We start from the raw sequence: 24,236 nt of genomic DNA, 5'->3' as shown, positions 1-24,236 counted from the left end.
TGGTATTGTGTTTTTTTTTTTTTGCACCCATCATGGCAAGGTGAAACCAGGCAAGATAAAGGCACATTGCACCAAGGCCTTTCCTCCAGGGGCTCTTGGACCCTTATCCTTGCTCCTCCCAGGTTAGATAAGCTTTGGGAATCTGCCTGAATGCCAGTAAGGCAGTATGTTTGTAGAAAATAGTACAGATGCACAAGTTCTACTTAACTGTAAAAGTACATGTTCATACAACACACTGCTTTACTGGAAGTACCCACCCACCACTCAACTTTTTGGACAAACAAAGTTTGATGTTTGGATTGCTGTTGAGCACTGTTATATGGCCTTTATTTGTGTGTGTGTGTGTGTGTGTGTGTGTGTGTGTGTGTGTGTGTGTGTGTGTGTGTGTGTGTGTGTGTTTGTGTGCGTGCGTGCGTTTGTGTGTATGTACGTGTATATATGTGTGTGTGTGTGTGTGTGTGTGTGTGTGTGTGTGTGTATATATGTGTGTTTTGGTTTAGAATAGTAGGTGTTTACAAAGCTTGTGTTTCCATTTTCTCTTCCTGCTGGACCCTAGAAAACTGAAAGGTTCCTATCTGTTGGTCTGTAAGGCAGTCCTTATACTGCCAAATGATTGATCCATCACACCAGTTGACAGGCAGTGGGAGGGGCTCTGTATTTTTTAGACTATCAGAGGAGGATAGCAGGGCACTACTACCCAAATTTCAGTAAGACAGTGTGCTCTACAATGATCTACTGTTAAAGGTAAGTAGGACTTATGCAACTATACTTTTCCTTGTTGAAAATTGTACTGAGAAATAATATGCTGTTCTCCAAACTCATACAGCATGCATCAAACATTGTTGAGATATGCAGTCTTGGCATTATGCCATATTTTTCTTGTCCTTCATCAGTTGGCTAGCTATATAACTTCAGTGTTGTTCATTTGGATTTGCATCTTCTGCTCAGTTAAAGCTATATTTAAGGAGATTTCAACTGCTATATTTGTATTTCACATACATTCCTCTGTCTCACCCATTGCTGTCAAGTTCAAGTTTCTTACTTCAGCTACATAAACTGATCACTAGGTCAGTAAACTTTCAGATGTGAATTTAGTTTGTATCTTTGGAGTGTCTTGTTAGATTTATAAAAAAAAATATTAGGGAATACAATTCCCAATTGCACTAAAATATTTTCATTCAGATTTTAGGAGTCGAGGGACTTTTCAATGAAGAGAATATTTAAGCTCCACAAATAATGAGAAACGTTCATTTAGTATCTTTATTCCTATTCTTATCTACAGTAAACCCCATGCTACTATGTCATGATATTCCTCACAGCGTAGGATTCTCATATCAGATTTAATGAAAGTGCCTACAGCTTCCATGTTCTTTTATTTTGTTCTTATTAATGTGCCAAAAATCTTTAAATGTTTAAGTCTTTTAACCTTCATCACTAATATAACATATAATGCCTTAGGATAAAAACTCCAAGTACCTTAAATGACTTAACATCTTTTATTTGTAATTCAGCTCTAAAAGAACAGTTGTGGTAGCTAAAACAGCATAGTTCAATAAACGAGGAACTTGTAGACGCACAGTTACAGCAGAGATAAGAATGATGAAAGAAGGTTCATAAACTGTTTGAAACTGATACTAATTACAAGAACATCACAGAGCTCTGAAACATAATGAACTGGGAATAATTAATTACTGAATACCGAAGATCTTACAAATAGCTAAACGGTATACAAAATGTGAAAACAAAAGCCACAAAACAATGCCTATGATTCTAGAAATAGATCTGGAAACAAAAGTATAAAATCTCCTTTATAAATTACAAAAAATAATGAATAAATGAGAGTTTATGGATCTCTAAAGGAAGACTTAGAGCTTCACCCTCCAAATAACTGTATTTTTGAATGAACTCATACTAGTTGCCAATCAAGTAATTAAATTTGCCAAAATCCTCTCACATTCTTAATTAGGAGATTGGTTTGTACAGTTACAACTTAGGAAAAAGGCTTCACTGGGTTTGACTTAGTAATATTGGACATTGTACAATGACTGGCTATTAATATTCAGAAACGAGCACACTGATTGCCAGCCCAACCAGCATGCCCATTGTAAATCCGAGAATATACCAATGGGAAAAGGTCCGGTTGCCCAGACTTTTTCCCATTAGTATATCTTGCAATTTTTTTCACTTTTCTTTTTTTTAAAACAAACAAACAAAAAAAAAGAAAATGGAAGACCTGAAATAAACGAGAGGGACGGCACAGACAAAAATAAAAGGATGATCAGGTACGCTCTGTAAAACTGCAGACATTTATTGATTATCCTTTTATCTTGTCTGTCCCGGCTCTCCCTCATTTGTTAAAAGTCTTCCGTTTTTTTTTTGTTAATAAAAAAAAAAAAGCAACAGAGATCTTCCTTTCTCTGTTGCTTCCTTTGCACAGCACTAATGTACTGCGTAAGTGTGGGAACACAAGTCCCATACGTATGTGCAGTACATCAGATAAAGCCCCAGGATAACACAAAACCATGGAAGGGCAACACAGAGGTATTATACAAAGACATTATTTAAGAAAAGTAAGTATTTTTTCTTATATAATGTCATTGTATAATAGCAATAACTGACTCCGTGGTTGTGGTATATTGAAATTTACCCACGGTTGGCTTTATTTAATCACTCGGGCTTTGCCCTCATGATTAAACCACACCAACTGTGGGTAAATCTTCAATATACCACATCACATCGTCTGTTATTGTTTAAGTAAATAGAAGAAAAGTTTGGAAGTGAGATGTCACACAGAGTACAGAGGATGTAAATTCTAATGGATAATGATTTGAATAGTAGCTGGAGGAGGCAAATTGGGTGTAACTGTATCATATGGATATTGAGTAATACAGAATAGCATTATGATTTTGCTATAATTTTTAAATTCATGTATCCTCCAGTTATCTGCTTAATCTAATCAAGGCTCACAGAGGACTTGCTTAGAGAGAGAGAAAGAGTTCTCACCCATTTCAGGACAAACACACATGTGGTACATGTATCAGCAAACAAGTTGAAGGATTTCCAATTCACTTATGTCTTTGGAATATGGGAGAAAAGCACAGAATTCAGTTAAATCCCACATGGACATAAGGACTCTGTGCCGAGTTTGCAGAGTAGGCACGCCAAGGGAGAGGCTAGCTGTGAAAACTATGCTGCCGACTGTATCACCATGCTTCCTCAATGTTTAGATGATAGGCATATTCTATAGACCTGAAGAAGCAGAGAGTAAAGCTGTGCATGTTTTCCAGGGTTATAAATTAGTGCAGTGTTTCAGCTGTTGAATGGCATTTTTAAGAAACGTGGGGAACAGTTGCTAAAGCAGTTTTGAAAAGCAGTTAGTTTTCTTTCCATTTCCTTTAACAGCAATAGTTATGGTATATGTGTACAGTCATGGCTGGCCTTAGGCATAGGCCAACTAGGTGGCCGCCTAGGGCGCCACTGTAGCAGGGACGCTTTTCCAGTATTTATTTGGTGTAGGTAGACCAGGTTGGGGGCACCTGGGTGGTGTGGGGGGGGGGCGCTGCGGGGGCCTTTTGCCTGTGTACAGTGAAGGAAGCATGGCAGAATGACCACTGAGTGTAAGGCTTTGTGACATTAACTTAGTGAATAACAAACAGTTCAAGAAGCTGGCATTTAAATAAGGTCAGAAGCTAAATGCAAGATAGTAACACCAAATACGGGGAAGTGAGGGCTTTGAGCTTAGCACAGATTAAGACCCTGAACTACTTTCACCTGTGTATTTGGTTAAATGTATAAATGCTAATAAATACGTTATCAAATGTACTGCAAACTATACAAACTAAATGATGTGTGCTATTCTCTTCAAAGAGCTCAATTAATTCCTAAGCTGGAGGTATACATTTTATCTGCTTTGCTGTAAGTGAGTATTATGAGCCCTTTAGAACTGTCTAATATAATGATGAATTGTGATTTTTCTGTTTTTTTATATACTTACTTGCTGAAAGCTAAGATAATGGCTACAAAAGATCTGTTTTAGGTAGCAGTGGTTACAATGTCAGTAGTTCAACAAGTAGTGTACCTTTTGTGATACATAAGAAGAGATTGGGCTTTGTTCTATCACTGTAATGCAGCATAAGGGGTATGCTACAATCCTAAAATTCCATCAGTTTTGAGAAGACATTAAACTGACGTACCATCTTGCCTGAGTTGGTAACCTTGATATATATAAAAATAGTATGTCACTTATGGAAAAGGCAGGAAGAATTTTTCCTGTTTCCTGGTCAAAGTTCCCTTAGACATCATGAATAATTTCTCTGGTCTCCTCCGAAAATATTCTTTGTCTAGTGGGACTAACTCAATCAGCAAATCTAAATAAATAATAAACTCAGGTAAGATGTGCAAAGAACACACATATGATAAGAATAGAATATTCTGTTATGTTTTCAAATCATTATATAAGACAACACAAATGTGTAATAAAATAATAAAAGCCTTAAAATCATTTACATTAATCAAGGTACTATGAGAAAATCTAGATGCTAAAGCAGGTACATTTTGCTTTGGAAGACCAGTCTCCACGTAATTCTCAAATGTTAAGGATTGCTCGCCATACAATGGATGGTTCATAACTAATACCATAAACAGTGATTGCATTTATTTTAGTTTATATTTTAAATTCACATTACATTTACTCTTCATTCTTAGAGTCTATGTGTTTGGATTATAATCTATTCTATAACCATAATCTCATGATGTTATAACTTTATTTATGTGGTGTTACATTTTGCTTTTGATGAGTGTACAAACAAATAGGGTTTGGCTTGTGTCATAGCATGCAGATGTCTTCTGAACAACCCACTTAATTTTAATAAGCAAACAAGAAGGAAACCAAGCAACTAAATAAAATGCAATGCCTTTATCTTTTACCTTGATGAGTTTCTTTACTAGTGGTATCCACCAGTGATTAAAGGGGCTGTGGCAGAGGCACATATTGTCCTCCTTTCACAAAATATTAATTGCTATCACATCGCCTACTGAAAGTGTCCATCACTGATTAAAGGGGTTAAGGCAGTGGCACATATTGTATTCCTTTCATCAAGAATTCCTTGCTACTTCATCACCTACTGAAAGCTTAAAGACTGTTCCTTCAGAATCTATGTTCCTGACATCGGCTATACAGAATACAGCATAGCCCACAAACGTATCTGGAAAGCATTTCCAGAAATAACTCTGTATAAATTTGGATTTCCTTGATCTGTCCAGATACTGCCTCAGTTATCTAATCCAAATCATCGACTAATGGTGGTCAGTTAGTAGCTCAGCATCTCTTTTGACCTGAGTAATCAGAACATTTAGCCACAGTTTTGATTACCTGACAACAGAGTTTACCACTGACCTTTGGCCATGGTGTAATGACACAAAGTACCTTAGAAGTAGTCTTATAAGTAACTATGGTGTCTGTGAAGGATGATACTCAACCAGTACAGAAGTACAGTACGAATCCAGTACACAGGTTCACATCCCAGATATCTCCATCATTTCCTACATCAACAGTACAGCCATCCAGTAGGATTGTGTCCGAATGGAGAGATGAAAAGTCAGCAAGCAAAGGAGAGTAGTAGTGCTGAAATTAAATTCATCCTCAAGTCTTGATGAGTACCTTCACAAGGTGGAACCTGTTTTCACAAAATCTTACCAAGGTGACACTGATATATAGACTGTATTTATGCAGCATATATCATGGACAGAAATAGGTCAAACTTTAAGAGAGATAGCTGGGTGTACAAGACCCTAGATTAAAAAAGTGTCAATCCTGGTAAGTGCACTGGTGCCAGGACTGGAAAAACTGACAGTGTATAATCCTCAAAATATGGAAACATTCCTACAATGGGGCCAGGCCAGGCCTAGGAGGATGGCCCCACTGTTGTTTAAGGAAGTAGCAGTCCACAAAAATCACAAAAACTGACAGGCCAAAGAAGAGCCATAAAGACAAATGAATGGACTATTGAGGATAAGAAAGAAATTATGTATTGTTACTATTATGCAAAAAGCCCAGAATTTCCAGACACAAAATATACACAACAATTAAAAGAGAAATTAGAAGAAAGAAAAATACTTCCAAGAAAAACTGTCAGAAGCTTCAAATGAAAATTTGCATTCATTAATACAACATATTTGTGAAAAACAATAAATAGATCAAGAAAATTTGATCTGTTTTGAAAAAGAGCATCTGAGGAAGTGCAGAAATATAAACAACAAAACCTAGAGATATTTGAAAACTATAAAAAAGAAATATGGACATGGGAAAGAAAGAAAGATTTAATATAGTGCAATATTTATCCAAAGGAGAAAGCCAAATTAATCAATATAAAGATGGCAGCTGCAAAGATACTCGAAGAGAAATACAGGCAAAGGCGTCCAGATATAGAAGATTTCACAATAAAAAAAATCATATCACAAAGATGGAACATAGAAAAGAAGATTAGTAAAATAGAAGTTAAAGAAATAGAAGTTGAAGTTATGGCGTGCCTATGAAGTAAAGGATTTGGTAACACAGATTACATCACAGCATGACGGAGTGAATCCCACCATGCATATTAATGAAGGCACGCTGCCCGAGCTCCTAGGCTTACACGGAGTGTGTCTGAGAGCAGAGGTCTCAGAATAAACACGCCATTGCAATGTAGAACAGCAGAAAGTGGGAATAAATGAGTGAGATTACTCATAGGTGTGCGCATATCCCCATGAACAGTTCCCCATGTGTACAATAGCAACAGCACATAAAAATCAAATGAAGGAACCCCTTTATTTTTTTTTTAAAATCCGAGTACAGCTAACCGTAGGTGCACAGGTGTGCCCATCACTTAGCTATGGTTAAAGCAGCTTAAAAGGTTGAAGAGAATAACAAGGAAGATATATGCAAATGAAGCAGCACAGCAATATTGTAGTGGGCAGAGTATTTGCTTAATAAGCAGGCATTCCCGGTTAGAATCCCACAGCAGTAGAGTCTATTTTACATGGCAACGCACATTCTAACCAATATTTTTGTTGCAAAACCCACTAAATAACATATATTTATAAAGTGGAGTACTGCAGGAAATGCACATGTAAAGTGTCAGTGTCATAATGAATAAGGCACTAGTAAGCAGGTTTAAGCACAAATAAGAAGTAGTAAGCATATGTAAGCAAAAGTAAGCATGTTTAAGTGTGTTTGCGCAGGGGTAAGCACTTCTTACACAGACTAAGGAATTTAGAAGCTAAATCAGTGTAAGAAATTGTAACCGGAAGTTAGCAGGGCTTACCGCCACGCAAACCCGCTTACAACTGCTTTAAAGTGCCTTAATCACTCTGTGTCCAATGGCCCGTGTTCTGCCCAACAACAAAATAAACAGCCTCTTCAAGGCTCGAACCCAGGACATTACAGTCATAGTAGTTAACCGCTAAGCCATCATAGCAGTACCTAAGATTGAGGTTTCAACAAACAAATCCTCACCGTAGGAAAATCAAACTGAGCATGTGAAATGAATCCATGTACAGTGTGATGTTGTATAACCTGCTACATAACATAAATATGTGAACTGGAGTACTGCAGTAAGGCCAGATGTGAGGTGTTATTGTAATAAAGTGTTGAAGTTCCCAGAACCCCATACAGTGTACGTACACATGAATCACAGATACCAGACACATATATAACATGTAACAAATAATAAATCAATGTCAAAAGGAAAATATAATTCTAATTAAATATTAAGCAATGCTAAGCATTGCACAGCTCAGTTTACGTGGTGTAAGCAATGTGTAGGCCGGCTAACTCAATCTGCCCAGTGGTATACCCCTTTAAGCAATGCCAACATTAAGTAAGCAGGTGTGCCCATAGCTTAGCCTTTTCAAAATGGTCCAATCATGGGAAAGTGCAGGAAATCAGGCGTATTTAATCCCCACAGGTTCCAATAATTCCCATAACTGGTTGCAGCTCCCTACTGTAGGCAGAATGGCTGGAGTTGGGGAAGGCACTCAATTTAGAGTGTAATGCTGGGGCACCCAGTAGTCCAGATTCATGGTATGGCTCCTGGTAAAACACCATGAGGAGAGACTACTGCAGGGCCAGTACCGGGGCTCTCAGTATAAAGTGGAGGCCAGGGACAGTCTCGCCCGTGATTTCATCAGTGCCACTGGTATCACCAGGACTGTTGAGCAGGTCAGGTATCACCATGCTGACCTGAAGCGGCAGAGAGGTGATCTCTTGGAGCAGTGGATCCAAGAATCAAGGCAGATGGCTGATGCCCCTGCACTAAGTACCCATTCTACTATGTAGATAATGATTGCCTAGCTTGTGTATACTATGGATAGGTAATGGCTAAATATCACTGTATTTCCCTGACAGCTGCAGATGAGCGGGCTGTGAACCAGGAAACCCATGCTGCTAGGCTGCAAAGGCTGCGTTGTGAGGCAGGTTAGTCATAATCTTGCATGTACTGTCATAAGAAAAACATATAACAGTTCTAGAAAGTGTTGTACCAGTATAAAAATGTATTGTGTATGGTATATACTGAATAAACCAGACAATGTGGCAGGAAGACTGTCATATAGGTTGTGTGGAAATGAAGGTGTAATGTCTTGTGAATAAAAGTATAATCCCTGGAGTGCATGTACATTCTGCTTTCACATGTTGTTGTAGTGTTGCATTCTGTAAATAGTACTGTTGTATTAAGCAGTATTACCCACACTGTTGAACACAGTTAAAATGTGTAGGTGGTTTAGTATAACAATGTTGGAAGTCCCAAGAGGTCAGTCATATAGAACAACTGAGAGAGACTTAGAAACCATTGGAATGCTTCACACCAATTCCCTGATAGCACAGTGTACTGTGATGTCAGCTGTAATATTTTTACCACACACAGCAGGGTTTTAAATCCCGGGAGTGGTAGTAAGTTGGATGCATAACCATAACCCACAACTGTACAGAGTTTGTGAGAATGTTCAGATAGAAAGCTGTATGCATAATTAGACCCAACAACTGTACAGACTTTGCTAGAATGTTCAGATAGTAAGCTGTAAGCATAATCATAACCATCAACTGTACAGAATTTGCTAGAATGTTCAGATAGTACGCTGTAAGCATAATCATAACCATCAACTGTACAGACTGTGGCAGAATGTTCAGGTAGTAAGCTGTATGCATAGTCATACCCCTCAACTGTTCTGATCTGTCCAGCATGTCCAGATAAATGGCCCATATCTGCTGCCCAGTAACCTGTTCCCCTGATAAATCAGTGAGATGATCCAAGAAATGTAGGCAGCTTATACTGACATATAATGGATAGTGAAACCTGAACATAAAAAGAGAATGTATATGAAAGCAAACCTGTCATTGTAGCATCTCCCCAAAGTGTATGACAGCTATTCCAAAATATGTCACATTAACACCTGCATCCTGTCAAGCCTTGACCAGAGTGGGTGCAATAATGGATTGTTTGGTATGTGTATAACACCAACATGGAATCTGGGATTATGTGTAGTATTCATCAGGCAGTGTTAAATATTTCTCCACAGCTATAACATGGAAGAGGTGTAGACTGTAGTTACAACACAGTTCACTCGTATACTTGTCTACAAGCATGGAATCTGGGAGTATGTGTAGAATTTGTCAGGTAGTGTTAACAAAGTTCTACCATAGCTATAACAGGTAAGAGGTGTAGACTGTGGGTACAACGCAGTTCACTTAAATACTTGTCTACAAGCCTGGAATCTGGGAGTATGTGTAGAATCTGTCAGGTAGTGTTATCAAAGTTCCCTCCACAGCTATAACAGATAAGAGGTGTAGACTGTAGTTACAATACCGTTCACTCATATACTTGTCTGCAAGCATGGAATCTGGGAGTATGTGTAGACTTTGTCAGGTACTGTTAAAAATATTTTCTCAACAGATATAACAGGTAAGAGGTGTAGACTATACGTAAGACACAGTCCACGTATATACTATTCTACAAACATATCATTGTACAAAGTAAGGCCATTGGGTAGTGTAATAATACATGTAAGGGACAGATCACTGCAGTGACTAAGAAAGCTGTGAAAACTACAGGGATATATTAGTTGTTAATTGACCTCTCTCTCTCACCCCCACCATATGTGTAACAATAACCTAATTACACACCTAAATGGGTACATGTACACTCCAATCTTTTGTTGGGACATATGTCCTATTGGTTTATAAATATTCACATTTGGTTCTATGCATGTGCCATGTTAATATACTCCCATATTGATGGCCTGTTGCCATAAATGAAACCTGCATGCTTTTGTAATGGCCACTGTTGTCCCATATATGCATGTGTTCTGCTCACCCTGCAACTGTTGTAAATCTAGTGTCTTGGGTTAATGGGAATACCTATGCATGCTGTTATAACTAGTCCTGAATGCTGTTGACTATTACTAACTGATATCTGTCCTAAAACGGCAACACCATAGTTCATATGGGAAGTCAAGTCCCAGCGGACCCACTTCTCCCACCTCAGCTGGCCATGGCACCGGGCACCAGAACATCTCGGGCCTAGCCTGAGACCTCCTCCTTCATTGGCACTGCACCACCTTTGGGTGGAACCACCTCAGGGGATTGGGTTCGGCCCCCTGGGAGCGGGGGCGGAGAGATACCTGTTACCTGCTGTCAGGTCCGGGCCGTGGTGCATAGGGAGCTCAACAGGGAGATTCGAGACCAGCTAGGCCAGCTTGAGGGCCATGTGGCACAATTAGAGGGTGAGCCTGCCCCTCCTACCCAGCCCCCAGCACAGCCACCTTTGGGGCCGTGAAGGTGCAGTGGTGACTGCCCATGGGTGGGGACCTCAGTCCCACTGCTTCCATTTGGGGGCTCATGGGCTTGAAACTTCCAAACACCCCTCCCCGTCCAAGGTGTTTACCCCCATTGTGTCATATACCACCCCTGTATGCATCTTGTTTGTCTTGTCTGTTAATCTACCCAACCTGCCTCCCTAAATATACCTACTACCACTCCCCAATATCCCACTTTCACCTGAATAAAAAAAGTGCAATCTGTTCCCACAAAAAGTATCGCCCCATACATAGCTGTCCATTTTGCACACGTGTCCACTGGACACAAGCAATCTGATCTAATTGGCATCACAATGAATTATTGTTGTCCTCACTCCCTCCCAGGGGATTGAGTGTCCAAATCTAACTCCAAATTCAGTGTATATGCACAGCTGTTGCTGTAGAAGAAATGGGTAGCTATGGACCTTCCCTACACCCTTCCTACACATCCCTGGCTATTTTACCACTGTCTTTCCCTCTTTATGCTCCTTTTTTTCACCACTTTTCTATCAACTCCTTTTTCTTTTCTTTTCTTTTCTTTTAAAGAAATTAGCATGAGGGTAAGCGGGAGTAAGCACTTTTAAGCAGCAGTAAGCGGGTTTAAGCCTGTTTGCAAGGGGGTAAGCAATGCCTACACAGGTTAAGCAATTCAGAAGCTAAAAGAGTATAAGACACTGTAACCGGTAGTTAGCAGTGCTTATCTCAGTGCAAACCTGTACAAACCCACTTACAGCTGCTTTAAAGTGCCTTAATCACTCTGTATCCAGTGGCCTGTGTTCTGCCCAACAACAAAACAAACAGCCTCTGCAAGGCTTAAACCTATGACCCTGCACACTATAGACAAAGTGATTTACCACTAAGCCATGCCAGATATACATAAATCTGATGGTTTTAGAAACATATCATCCAGCCCAGTCATGCAGCAGCACAGAGAATGTATACCAACATCTAGATGTATGTATTTGTGTAACTATATTAATATCTAAACAGATACTTATACATGTCTATATATATATATATATATATATATATATATATATATATATATATATATATATATATATATATATATATATATATATATTTATTTAGAAATATATACATATGTATATATATATATATATATATATATATATATATATATATATATATATATATATATGAACATATATACATGCAAATGCCTACATTGACACATATATATGTCTACACCTATATGTCTACATATACACAGCAAGGTACATAAATGCATGCAGATATATCTCTATGTAGGTATATACGGACATAGTTATATATATGTAAGCAGATAAATATATCTATATAAGTATATGTAGCCATACATCTGTAGATAGCAATGGTAGATTAACAAAAACAAATATGTCCACATGCACCATTAATGGGTTTGAGAGGCCCCAACCAATATACATCTTGTACAAATAGGCATATCCCCCCAACAGTCAAACACGTCCACCCTGCAATACACTACCAAGTGTTGCAGATCCCATAACCAGGACCTGACATGACATGGGCACACAATGTTTAACAGTACTGCATCCCACCTGTATGATATCAGGCTGGTATTGGTAGCATATCATGCAGTACACTCTGGCTCCCATAGGTAATCTAAAATGTGGAAGCTATCAACATCCCCAGGATACATATACACAGACACATATATGCAGATACTGATATATATATATATATATATATATATATATATATATATATATATATATATATATATAAATATATATATATATAACACCAAACAAGATGCAGCAAGGATAAATGAGCTGTTGGTAAAACAGTTCAAAAATATATCATAAAACATCCAACAGACCAAACAATGTTGTAGGAAGTTACGACTTCAGTGCTATTTAAAAGCTGGAATGTCCTTTATTCATAAGATAAGCGCTTTCATGGTGTCACCACCACTTCTTCAGACCATAACAGAGAACAGTACTTCACAAAACATATATATATATATATATATATATATATACACACACACACACACACACACACACACACACACACACACACACACACACACACACACACACACACACACACACACACACACACACACACACACACACACACACACTCTCCAATTAATTCAAATAGACCAATAACAAACTTCAATGCATTTAACATTCTTAAAGACATATATATATATTTACACTATGCCTACAGTCCACACCTGAACACCTGGGCACTGTATGGGCCTCTCATACAAATGACAATTAATGGCTGCAACATTTACCCAGTGAGAGGTCATAGGACAAAAAAACACACACAGGTTTGTAGAAATGGTAAAACTTTACTTGTGTACTATTACAGTTCTATATCCTGTTGCTACTGTAATTGGGATTGTCTTCACAGACATGGTGTGTGTTGGAGGTCACATCTGCTTTCCACATGTGTGCCATTGGCTACTGACAGACATCCTAAGGACATCATAGTAAAGTACCGCTACTAGCATGTACTGCCCCTGACAACTGCAGCAGAGATATTGGCCAATATGTGTGGACATTCTGATACACTCTGTACAGTCCAGAGGTATACACAGAACCCCTTAGTGCAAAACATCTGTACCATGCCTGACAATATGGATGTTACACATTCACACACCCCTGTCTGGCCTGACATGTAATAACCACTGGTACAGGGGTGCCATGGCCACATACTACCCACTAGATATTGACATACATCTGTACAGCATCCCACTGCTCTGTCTGACATACATGACTGTTAAGGGAGGCCTGGCAGCAGTACATCTGGTAAGTATCTGCACATGACATCTCACTGGGTAAGTACACTAAGCTGCTAGGCATGTAACAATGCACTGTGCAAGCTACAGGCAGACTGGCTCAACACTGGGCTACATCTCCTATGGGGGAATGCATATGTACCTGCATATATAGCAGGCTGTACATGCATGTCACAGCACAGGGTAATATACACCTGTGTGAAAGTGCATAATCACAACCAATGAGAACACAGCCACAGCCACATATGGCAAGCTAGCATGATATTACAGTATATGGACTATCTGTTTGACACCATCCTCATATGTGCCACTCACACACTAACCCTACGTATACTGGGCAGCTACACAGTTTGGTTTGATGGCTGACTGTGGTAAGGGACATGTGTGTATATGGCCCTACAAACATGTAAGCCAGTACAGTAACATACAGTGGAACAGCATGTAATATCAGATAGGACGGGACCTAGGACGATGACAACTACCACAGTCTGTACACAGGCCAAGGTACATATTAACAATACACATACTGTTGACATTCACCATAAGTACACAGACCTCAGTACTGTACAAACAACCACAGTATGTCCAGGTTATGTCATCAAATGTAACCCTTACTGTACATAACATGTGTAGCAGTCTGACATCTCACTGGCTTGTTATCAGATATGATGACACTAATTATGGTGTACAGCACATATGCACCTCTTAATGCATGACATATGTACAAAGGTTGACTGAGTTGTGGCTGGAAACACATGCACAGGGCCAGTATTGACACGTTGCTGTGATAACATCATACATTTACTTTTTTAACTGGGTTTGTTGCAACATATGTCCTATGAGGGATATGAAGTCAGTAACTGTCATGGCTTTCACCATTTATAGACTGCGGTCCTCACACTACCTTCTGCAGTTCACAGATACATGTTCTGTGGGTAACACATGACACCAAAGGCACCAAACACTGCCCAGTCTGCAGATGACCCTACAGATGGGGAGCCCTCATAAACATACAACTGACATGGCAGGTATACATACATGTAGGACAGCCATATCAGCACACACCCTGTTAAACCAACATTACTCCAAGGCAGTATAGCAGCACTTACAGTCTGTAGTCAGGTCAGGCACATCCCTCTCCTGTGTGTTGGCCTGTTTCCACAGTGTATGTGTTCAGAGATAAATCCCCACTCCATCTGAGATGCTGTTTGCCAAACAACAGAATGAGTTCCTGCTCAGAGTGAATGAAAAGGACCAACACAAACATGATGTTCCTAGATATTGGAGTGTGTTTCTATGCAATTGGCTATGGGAATGTTACCACAGCTGTTCCACATGCAATCAGCTAGGGGAGGGCTGCAATTCATGCAGAGGCCATCGGCTGAGTATGAGCATTACCTAAAATACACATGCTGCTGCCTAAGAAAAGCAGGTATAGGTCTCCACATCCACCAGTGAGGGAGTGAGAGAGGCAGCCAGAGGCATCAACAAGTCAGGGAGGGGTGGGAGAGTAAAACCTAAGCATGTTTGTGCCACACACCTACAAGCACAGGGTATCAAACCCCTGATGACTATGTAGTGCTATCACAATTCTATGCAGTTGTTGGATGCGCCACATAGGGTACCTATTGTGGAGTCTGCAGAACATATATGTGATGATGAGTGGCATCTGCAACAGGGATATGGTAGCTATATGGTAGGTGATGTACATGTGCCTGTCCTCATGAACAGGTGCCAGCGTCAACACAGCCACACTCTCACAGGGACACACACACACTGACACACTTGGCAGGGCCAGGGATACAGCTCATCCTTAGTGAGATTGCCACAACACATTACTGTGCAGGTATCACATGCACCACATGGGTCATACAGAGGTTATATGGGCAAAGGGTATGGGGAGGTGCCTGACATCAACATGCTTCAGTATGCCACTGGGGGTTGTAGTGAGTGTGGATGTGATCATACACATCATACAACACACACACATGAACACACAGGCTGCCAGTACTGACATGCATGGGTATGTGGTGGTTGACTGTGCCAGATGGCTATACAAGGCTAGGTGATGGGTATACCTTGGCATCAGGCCACATGACAATGGTCTACATTGTGGCTCAGGCCTGTGGTTCCTGCATTTGCCTACACAGGTGGGTATTGTCTCCATTATCCAGTCACCTGGCTGGCTATTGCCTGTGTCCAATGCTGTGCATCGCTTGCCATGTATGTGTTCCCTAGTTCATGACATGGACAGTGTCTGGGATGTGCACACCTCCCACATGCATGTACAGTGGCATGTGGAACTGTACCTGGGGTGTTGGGCCCATGTTGTGTACACAGATTATCATCAGATGTGCCAGTCTTGGCCACCTGTGGCAGGAACTGGTAATGGAAAGAAGATTAACCCTGTACCTACATCGATAGCATGCATAACAGCATTCCCTGCTGTCAGTGGCATCTGTCCATACAGGGCATGTTTTCAGGCATGGTATGTCCTTTGTGGGTCACATGTGATGGCACCACAGGTGTTCATAGGTTGGTACTAGGCTATCGGCCCTAGGGCCTATACAAGCCTAGCCGTAATAATTCCCTGGCTATTTCTTCCCACACTATTTACTTCCTTGGACCCCTGTCTAGCAGGGCGACTGACATGATCCCTAGGTTGAATTTCCATTCTCCCATCCAGTCATCAAGGTTCCTTTTGAAGAGGGCCAAAGGGGTGCTCTGCTTGACATGTATGGGCAGTCTATTCCAGAGTCTGGGGAGTCTCTGGGTCAGGAACCTATCCCCCCAGCATGTTTTATTTATTGTGATGACAAGGTTTAGATCCCTGGAGCATGTGGCTGAAGGACTGGGATTTCTTTAAGTGTAGCATGTCCAACAGCTCTGGGTTTGACATGGTCTTGTATGTTAAGCAGAGATCACTTCTGAGTAGACAATATGCAAAAGAGTATAGCTGGAGTTTTTTAAGGTGGTCAGTGTTGGGCATCAGCTTTAGGCCTGTGATTCTTTTAGTGACATATTTCTGCAGCCTTTCTTGTTGTTGCAGATGTCTTGAGAGGTACATACCAAACGGGGAATTGTATTCTATAATGGGTCTAATGAGGGATGACTACAGTGGGACAATGACCTCCTTTTTTCTGGATGAAAAGCCCTTAGTCATGAGGTGTGCCACATAGAAGGATTTCCTGACTGTTGTGGCAATGTGATTATTGAAGGTGAGACCACTGTCCACCTGTGTCCCTAAGTCTCTTATCACACTTTCAGTGTTTAGTGTACTGCCACCTATGTGGTAATTCATGGGTACATGTTTTTTCCCAAAGGGGATAACTATACATTTCTTGGCATTGAGCTTGAGCCCTTGGCTTTGGCACCAAGCATCTGTTTCTGTATGGCCCTTTTGTAGAGTATCCACATCATTTGAGGATTCAATAATGGCTCCCAGTTTGCAGTCATTTGCGAACTTTGTTAGCCAGAGTCCCTTAGTGTTGGCCTGTACTTCAGGGAAGTAGATGCTAAACAAGAGCGGTCCCAGGACTGAACCCTGAGGTACTCCACTTGTCACTTGTCTAGAGCTGGATTTGGAGTTGGCTACTTTTACAGTGTGGGTTCTGTCAGTAAGCCAGTTGGCAACCCATCGAGTGATGTAGGGATTAATGCCCAGCTTAGTAAGTCTAGCTATGCTTCCAGAGTGGGGGATGGTGTCAAAGGCCTTGGCAAGGTCCAGATAGGCTGTGTGGACCACCTGTATACAGCTCTGGAGACTGATTTGAAGAAGTCAATCTGGTTCAGGAGACAAGATCGGCCCTTCACGAACCCAAACTGGGTGGGGTTCTGTGTTTGAAGGTTGCCAATGTCTTTGTTTATAAGTTCCATGTAATACATTCCATGGCCTTACAGATCAGGCTCATCAGACTGATGGGGCAGTAGTTCCTGGGATCCAAGGTGAATCCCCCCTTGTGGAGTGGGATAACTGTAGCTGTGCACCACTCGGTGGGCACGAAGCCTGAGGTGAGGCTATGATTAAACATGATAGGTGAGTTGCCAGTTCATTTTGTAGTTCATGTAGTACACAGACCAGGATGTCTTCTGGTCCCATGGATGCTGTATTCTTAGCTTTGGAGAATGTGTTTTTTCATCTGTGTGGCCGTTATTTCCAGAATTTGGCAATATTCCGGTATTGAGATGGGCCATTTAGGGGGTGAGAAAGGGGGTGAAGTTGGCACTGAATTGATCTGCCAAGATATTGGCAATATCCTTGGGATCAGTATATTTAATGCCATTCTGTTGTAGCTCAGAGCAGATCTGAGCATTGCCATTTAGATTCTTGACATAGTTTTAGAATGCCTTGTGGTTGTCTTTGGAATCTTTGGCAATTTTATTTTCGTAACTAGCTTTGGAGGATTTTATGAGGGATCTCAGCTTCTTACTGAGGCTGGTAAGGGAGTATTTTGCATCTTGGGATTTTCCTCTTTTCTGCAACAGTTTCTTCCTTTTGTTGTAAAGTTTATTTATGGCAGGGGACCACCAGATTTGCTTCCTTTTTTGGAGGAGATCATCTTTTTTCTATTTGGAATGGCATGATTCATGCATGAGTGGATGTGCTCGTACAGTGCCTTAGTGTAGGATTCAGCAGCCGAACATTCAGTTCCTGTCTGTATGGGTGTCATGAAGGTTGTCACTTTTGACGTGAGTAACATGAAGCTGACTTTGGAAAAGTTTTTTATGAAGGTTTCCTTACTGAGTAGTGGGGGTGGGATGTGGATGTTAAGGGTGATTAGCTTATGGTCAGACCTGACCAATATGGGGGTGACCATAGGTTCATAGGTTGGTACTAGGCTATCAGCCCTAGGGCCTATACAAGCCTAGCCATAACAATTCCCTGGCTATTTCTTCCCACACTATTTACTTCCCTGGACCCCTGTCTAGCAGGGCGACTGACATGATAGCTGGGGTGAATTTCCTTTCTCCCATCCAATCGTCAAGGTTCCTTTTGAAGATGACCAAAGAGGCACTCTGATTGACATGTATGGGCAATCTATTCCAGAGTTTGGGGAGTCTCTGGGTCAGGAACCTATCCCTCCAGCATGTTTTGTTTATTGTGATAAAAAGGTTTAGATCCCTGGAGCATGTGGCTCTGAGGGATTGGGATTTCTTTAAGTGTAGCATGTCCAACAGCTCTGGGTTTGACATGGCCTTGTATGTTAAGCAAAGATCGCCTCTGAGTAGACAATATGCGACATAGTATAGCTGGAGTTTTTTAAGGCGGTCAGCATAGGGCATCTGCTTTAGGTCTGTGATTCTTTTAGTGAGGTATTTCTGTGGCCTTTCCAGTTGTTGCAGATGTCTTGAGAGGTACATACCAAATGGGGCATTGTATTCTATAATGGGTCTAATGAGGGATGAGCACAGTGGGACAATGACCTCCTTTTTTCTGGATTAAAAGCCCTTAGTGATGAGGTGTGCCACATAGAAGGATTTCCTGACTATTGTGGCGATGTGGTTATCGAAGGTGAGACCACTGTCCACCTGTGTCCCTAAGTCTCTTATCAAACTTTTGGTGTTTAGTGTACTGCCACTTATATGGTAATTCATGGATACATGTTTTTTTCCCAAAGGGGATAACTATACATTTCTTGGCATTGAGCTTGAGCCCATGGCTCTGGCACCAAGCATCTGTTTCTGTAAGGCCCTTTCGTAGAGTATCCACATCATTTGGGGATTCAATAATGGCTCCCAGTTTGCAGTCATCTGCAAACTTTGTTATCCAGAGTCCCTTAGTGTTGGCCTGTACTTCAGAGAAGTAGATGCCAAACAAGAGCGGTCCCAGGACTGAACCCTGAGGTACTCCACTTGTCACTTGTCTGGAGCTGGATTTGGAGTCAGCTACTTTTACAGTGTGAGTTCTATCAGTAAGCCAGTTAGCAACCCATTGGGTGACGTAGGGATTAATGCCCAGCTTAGTAAGTTTATCTATGATTCCAGAGTGGGGAATGGTGTCAAAGGCCTTGGCAAGGTGTAGATAGGCTGTGTGGACCACATTACCCTTGTCCATGGCTCTGGAGACTGATTCGAAGGTCAATCAAGTTCAGGTGACAAGATCGGCCCTTCACGAACCCAAACTGGGTGGGGTCCAGTGTTTGAAGGTTGCCAATGTCTTTGTTTATAAGTTCCATGATAATATGCTCCATGGCCTTGCAGATAAGGCTTGTCAGACTGATGGGATGGTAGTTTCCGGGATCCAAGGTGGATCCCCCCTTGTGGAGTGGGATAACTGTAGCGGTGCGCCACTCAGTGGGCATGAAACCTGAAGTGAGGCTATGATTAAACATGACACTTAGGTGAGGTGCCAGTTCATATTGTAGTTCATGTAGTACACAGCCCGGGATGTCATCTGGTCCCATGGATGCTGTATTCTTAGCTTTGGAGAGTGCATTTTTTACCTGTGTGGCCATTATTACCGGAATTTGGCAATCTTCCAGTATTGAGATGGGCCATTTAGGGGGTGAGAGGGGGGTGAAGTTGGCACTGAATCAATCTGCCAGGATATTGGCAATATCCTTGGGATCAATATATTTAATGCCATTCTGTTTTAGCTCAGAGCAGATCTGAGAATTGCCATTTAGATTCTTGACATAGTTATAGAATGCCTTGATAGGTGTGGAGCATCGATTTCCCATGTTGGTAATGACCAGGTCTAGGATATTGGAGCCCCTGGTGTTACAGGTGTCCAGTGGGGAATATGAGGACAGTGCACTGTCTGCATGTATATGCCTATTGGATAGATGGACAGGGTTCCATGTCCTCTGTAGGCCACTGCAATTATTCCATAGTTACTATCAGTTGCCAATATGCAGTGCACTACACACATATTGGCTGTTGCCTCAGCATGTGTATATATGTGTGTGTATGTGACATGGGTTGCGAGTGTGCTCTGGGTAATACGGGGGTTGCTAACTATGATTGCATGGCAGTGATGTCACATGCATGGGTATGGATTTCCACCCCAGCCTCTCGGCTATTTCACATCTGTTATCCCTGTACAGTGGACATTGTGATATAGGGCCACCATAAAAGACATTTGCAAAACCCAGCACACATTGTGCCCAGGTGTTACACACTCTCACCCACCTTCACACAGGATACACTTTACAAACCCACACACACACCTGTCATATCTGGGAGTTGAACCCCTACTAACTAGTTTATTACACTACAGCACTACACACTTACAGTACACACAGCAGAGATTACTGGAGTACTCCTTCCCCAAAGGTGTATTTCACATTGGATGACATTAGCTGGACTGCCAAAGTAGGCCATTAGACATGTACTGTGACTAGCCTAAAATGCATTGCTTCCCACACATACATTGAAACACACACAAAACATCCACAACCAACATATGTGGGTATAGAGCCCCTAACAGATGTCTATATCATATTACAGCATGTAGCTGTTACAGGATGCACCACAGGGATTACTGAAGACCTCTTTCCCCAAAGGTGCATTTCACATTGGATGACATCTGCAGGACTGCCAAAGTATGCCATTGGACATGTACTGAGTGTGACTGACCTAAAATGCATTGCTCCCTACACAGACATTGAAACACACACAAAACACCCACAAGCGACATGCGTAGGTATAGAAACCCTAACAGAGGTCTATATCACACTATAGCAGTACACAGTTATGGTACACGCTATAGAGATTACTGGGCTCCATCCTTCCCAGAGGTGCATTTTTAGGTGGATGACATCAGCAACCTTGCCAAAGATGTGCATTTCAATTGTAGGGAGTGTGACTACCCTAAAAAGCATTGCTCTCTACACAGACAGGGTCAGACAGACGCACACACATGAACACTTGCCATGTCTGGGATTAGAACAGCTACCTACTTAATTTATCACAGTACAGCAGGATTTGCTATGGAGATTACTGGGCTATAGTTTCCCAGAAGTGTATTTCTAGGTGGATAATCAGCAGCCTTGCCAAAGATGCGCATTTGAATTGTAGGGAGTGTGACTACCCTAAAAAGCATTGCTCTTGACACAGACAGAGTCTGACAGACACACACACTTACTATGCCTGGGATTAGAACAGCTACCTTAATTTATCACACTACAACAGTATGCAATTACAGGACACACTATGGAGATTACTGGGCTACATCTACCCAGAGGTCTATTTCTAGGTGGATGACATCAACAGCCTTGCCAAAGATTAGCGTTTGAATTGCAGGGAGTGTGACTACGCTAAAAAGCATTGCTCTCTACACAGATGCACAGACGCACACACACACACACACACACACACACACACACACACACACACACACACACACACACACTTGCCATGTCTGGTAATTTAACTCCTACCTAATTATTTTATCACACTACAGCAGTTATGCAGTTACGGGACACACCACAGAGATTACTGGGATACAGCTCTCCCAAAGGTGTATTTCACAGCAGATGACCTCAGCAGGCTTGTCATATTGGGACTATGGGGAGGGCAGTGTGCATGCATGGGCCATAACCCATTCATCTAGGGGTTGACACAGGTACGTGTATACAGCTGCTAGATGACTACTTCCTTGAACAGTCATGTTGCACATCTGGCACATGCACCTGACAGATACTGCTGGCTAGTATCTGAAGTGTGACATCAGACCCTCATGTGGTTGTGGCTCTTTGGCTGTGTGCTGGGTGGGAGAGCCCTGGATGGTTCCTTGTCACAGTCACCCTCTTCCACACATCTATGCATGTCTACATTTGGCTTATTATAGTGTGTTGTCCTTACATATATGCCTGTATTCCTATCCACTGTGTGTGCAAAGCATGTGTGGCGCATACTGAGGAGTGTCTGCACTAACATCTGTGGCTGCCAGATATGTCTGGTCCACTGGTGTTTGCAGATATGGCCTTCATGTTTTTAGTGTGTGAGCATTCCCAGTATGACCTTTCAGTATGTTGTTGACTGACATTGCCTTCATTACTCTAAGTGTGTGGGCATACCCAGCATGGCTGTCTATACTGAATGTGTGGATTGGTTAAGGTGGTTTGTACTGCAGTGCTGACCTTTGTGTTGTAGCATGCTGTCTCTGCTGGGTAGCCGTCGATCATTTGGCATGGATTGCTATTACATTTCTACATAGGATGGGGGAGGCACACCTGCCTATTTCTTCATTTTTACACAGTATTGTGGGGGGGCACACCTGACTGTTACTATATTTCTACACAGGATTAGGGGGGCACACCTGACTGTTACTATATTTCTACGTAGGTTGGGGGGGGGCACACCTGACTATGTCTACATTTCTACACAGGATTGTTGGGGGGGGGCACTCCTGACTGTTACTATATTTCTATATTAGGATGGGGTTTGCACACCTGACTTTTTCTACATTTCTACACAGGATTAGGGGGGCACACCTGACTGTTACTATATTTCTACGTAGGTTGGGGGGGCACACCTGACTATGTCTACATTTCTACACAGGATTGTTGGGGGGGCACACCTGACTGTTACTATATTTCTATATTAGGATGGGGGGCAAACCTGACTATTTCTACATTTCTACACAGGATTGGGGGGCACACATGACTTTGACTACATTTCTACATCGGATGGGGGGCACACCTGACACTTGTACACATTTGCTAGGACTGTACTAGTATGTTGGGTACTCCATTTCAGTCTGTAGTCTTACCTATTATGCTGGCTAGAGGCATACCAGTGTACTAAAGAGTCTATCTTTTAATTACCTACATGTTAGTTTCTGGCTTCCTACCCTTCAAAACTGATATCCCACTGTCTGACCTGCTGTAGTCTATCTGTGTAGGCCTGGGGGGGAGGTTACCCATAGGCCTCATTCAGAGGTCATAGCACAGCCTTTGTTTTTGTTTGTCTACACCTGTCCTGTTGGCTGTGACTGTTGTTGGGTATGTGACCCCCCTGACAGGCATGTGTGAGTCACTTACCTTGTGGGTGTCCCAGTATTGAGGGTGGTGCTGCAGGGCTGCCTATGTTGGATGCACATACTACACTCCCTATACATGGTTAGGCACAGGTAGTGTATTGTTTGGCATCCCTTTTACTGTATGTGAGAGTCGAAGAGAGGTGTTATTCCCTGGGTCCCTCCTAAGTCAGTGTATGTGCTATGCATTGCCTCTTTGCCAAGGCTAGGGCATACTGGGCATGCCTCCTTCTGCCTATTGGGGCAGGCTCAGGTTGTTCCTCCTCTGGGTCACTCTGTGCCTGTGCAGGCCTTGGCAATGGTGGGGGTCTGTGTGGCCCTGCCCCATGCTGTTCTTGCTGCAGCTGTTTCTGCAGAATCATATTGTGCAGCGTGGCACATACAAGGACAATTTGGGTACATGTAGCCTCTGAGTACTGCAAGGCTTCACTGGATGTGTCTAGGCACCTGAACTGTGACTTGAACATCCCAAACACATGCTCTACTCTAATTCTGGTCTGTGTGTGTGCCTCATTATGGAGTTCTTTTTCGGGTGTGTGTGCGTGTCTTCAGCCACAGCTCCAGTGCGTATCCAGCATCCAACACTAGGAGACCATGAGGGATGTCCCCATTGGCAAATCTCTGATACAGCTGCATCAGATGCCAGATGTGGGA

This window comes from Protopterus annectens, chromosome 1.part2 (genome assembly GCF_019279795.1).
Source record: "Protopterus annectens isolate FY-2018-M chromosome 1.part2, PAN1.0, whole genome shotgun sequence".
Lineage (NCBI taxonomy): Eukaryota > Metazoa > Chordata > Ceratodontiformes > Protopteridae > Protopterus > Protopterus annectens.
Note: the sequence above shows the minus strand (reverse complement) of the source record.